The sequence below is a fragment of the Centruroides vittatus genome, unplaced genomic scaffold (assembly GCF_030686945.1).
Source record: "Centruroides vittatus isolate TY-2023 unplaced genomic scaffold, ASM3068694v2 contig_2467, whole genome shotgun sequence".
NCBI lineage: Eukaryota > Metazoa > Arthropoda > Arachnida > Scorpiones > Buthidae > Centruroides > Centruroides vittatus.
The window spans coordinates 9,921-12,795 of NW_027121559.1; the positions used below are offsets into that span (position 1 = coordinate 9,921).

The following is a 2,875-nucleotide window of genomic DNA, read 5'->3' on the forward strand; positions in this document are numbered from 1 at the left end:
CGTGCAGGCACGTTGGCGGCCGATAGTACACTAAAAAGTATAATTTTTTATACTATAAATATATTAAATTTTCTATGGTAGCTTTATTATATGTTGATCTAGTAATAGTCTCTTTTATCCGAAAAATTAACAATAGACTGCCTCGCAGCTTAACAGGTTCAAACTCCTTTATTGCCTTTTTACAAATGCATTTCGGATCAGTATTATTTTCTCTGACCCCTCCTCAGTGCTTAAATTTTTCATACACTCCTTTTACACCTATACAGTACATTCGGTTCTGTTCACATTGCCTTAAAAATGACGGTTTTTTCCATTGCAACAGTGCACTACAGCAATAATAGGTACAGGTTTTCCATAAAAATGTTCTAAAACCTTGCACATTTCTTTAAACATCACGACATATGTTATACACACTTGAAATCATCCCTTCGGTACAGTTTTCTCTTCAGAAAAAATGATTTCAGGTAGTTCTTGAACAAAGTAAAAAGAATGGGGGATAACGTCTACTAAAGGCAATTTTAACGGCAAGCGACGGGACTCCCGTAAAAAATATTGGGTCACGTGACCTGGCTTTTTTGCTGGCGAACCCACATAACGTAGGCGCAACTTTCGAGGGCTATATCTCGCGAACGCGCACATATACAGGTATGGTTCCTTTGACTTTTTTGCTCCCCAGGGGGTTTTAAAAATAGTTCAAAAAATAAATAAAATTTATTAAACCTATATGAAGGGGTACAAATTTTGTGAACATGGTATGACATAATATGCCAGTCTTAAAAATGGATGTGAATGTGTAAGTAAAGATATTAACTTCCAACTCTAAACTCTCGAATGACTTATCAGTAATATTAAGTAAATAATGTAAAATAATTATAATAATATCGTCTATTATGTACCAAACTACCTGAAAAATTTTACAAATTGGTGCTGCCATTTATTTGTAATATATAGTGACACCTATAACAATTTAGGTTTATAACGTATACAATTCTTTTATGATAATGTGTGGTTATTTTTGTGTTTCTATTCCATCTTTTAACATTTCTTGATAACCAGCAATCTGATTTATTGCTTACCTGAAATGACAATATCTTTAAAAAATTGTAAAATTTCTTAAAAATAAACGAGTTTGTAAAATTAACTCTTTTCTATCCGACTTCGAAAGAGCTAAGAACTGAGATGGACACCTTGGAAATTAATAAATACTTCTTACTTTATTATTCACCAACCATGCGTTATCATTCAAAATATCCAAATGCATTTCGCAAGATTTTCTTTGCCTCTTCAGTGGATATTACACCTTTACGACAGTGTTACATTTATATTCTATCAAATTTTCCCAGCATGCATCTACAGATAATCCGGTATTCAGATTGATGACATAATTTGCATAATTTTTGATACAATAATGTTCCGCGATACGTCTTGTTACAATATTTTCAAATTTATACAATATTTTGATACTATTTCTATTTATGATACAATTATTATTTTTACAATGTTGATACCATGGAGATTCACTTCGCTTCAGGCGAATTGCCGCTTCATGCTCTTTAACACGTTGTTCAAGCTGTCTTCCCGTTTCTCCAACGTAGATCTTACTTTCTGGGCATGTACATATTAGTTTGTAGACGACTCCTGCTGTTTTCAAAGGGTCTTGTGCATGTCCTACTATTCCTCTGTTTACCACATAAATACTTTTGCTTAATCTATTTTTCTGTTCGCCCACTAAGTTGACAGAACAATTATTAAAGTTATTTTTATATTTTTCATAGAACTTTTTAATATATGGTATTTTAATGTATAGGTTTTTACTTTTTTCTTCTTTTACATTATATCTACTTATTGTATAACAATTATACCACTTACGTATTACTTGTTGAGGGTAATCGTTAAGCAGATATTTTTTAAACAGATTTTCAGTTTCAAGTTCTATATACTTCTGTAATGTCGTTCTGTTGAGGATTTTTCTTAGTTCCATTATAAAAACGTTTCTCTTTATACCTAAAGGACAGTATGATTTATAGTTTATTACTTTATTATTATTACAGATTTTTGTATACTTACGAAACAGTAGTGTTTTTTCGTTTCGTGTGATTGTAACATCTAAATAGTTAATTTCATTATTTTTCTCTTCTTCGTAGGTGAATCTAATATCATTGTTTAAACTGTTTGCATAAGTTTCGATGTTTTGGGCTGTGGTAATATTGGAATCATATAGGATTAATATGTCGTCTACATACCTGGCGTAGAAGGAAATACCTTGGAACTGGAAAATCTTTTGATCTAATGATGTCATGCATATATCTGCAATCTTCGGGCCTATAACGGACCCCATTGCTATCCCATCTTTTTGTCGATAAAAGTCTGTAGAAACCGAAAAATAGTTATTTTTAAAAGCAAATTGTATAAATTCTAAAACGTAATTAGGTAAACTATAATTACTTAAACATTCTAAAATAAAGTTCCACTTAATTGATGGGTACATTGATTTTACATCTAGACTCATAAGTCTAAAGGATTCCTTATTTTGACCATATAACAAATGCGAAATTAGTTGGTCTGTATTTTTTATACTGTAGCTAGAATCTGGTATACATTGTAAATAATTTTTTATATAATGTTCTAAATTATACAATATAGAATATTTAAAATCCACAAGAGGTCTATAAACATTTCCTATTTTATGGGTTTTAAGTCTGATATTAAGTTGCGGTATGCGTATCTTGTTAAAATCTATTATCTTTTTATATTCTTGATTTGCAAATTCTTTTTTATATTTCTTCATCAACTTCATTAATCCTTTTTTGATATCTTCGGTTGGGTTATTATGCAGTTGTTCATATTCATCAGTAGATACTATTTCTTTTTTCTT

At 30.5% G+C, this 2,875-nt stretch overlaps 1 long non-coding RNA gene across 1 annotated transcript; it reads right to left on the reverse strand.

Annotated features, from left to right (window-relative positions):
- Nucleotides 1-1,195: 1,195 nt before the first annotated feature.
- LOC136971352 (uncharacterized) lies at nucleotides 1,196-1,930 on the reverse strand. Its single transcript, XR_010880150.1, has 2 exons — nucleotides 1,870-1,930; nucleotides 1,196-1,728 (listed from the first exon to the last, which is right to left on the reverse strand). It is a non-coding gene; the product is annotated as an uncharacterized lncRNA (long non-coding RNA).
- Between the last annotated feature and the right edge of the window lie 945 nt (nucleotides 1,931-2,875).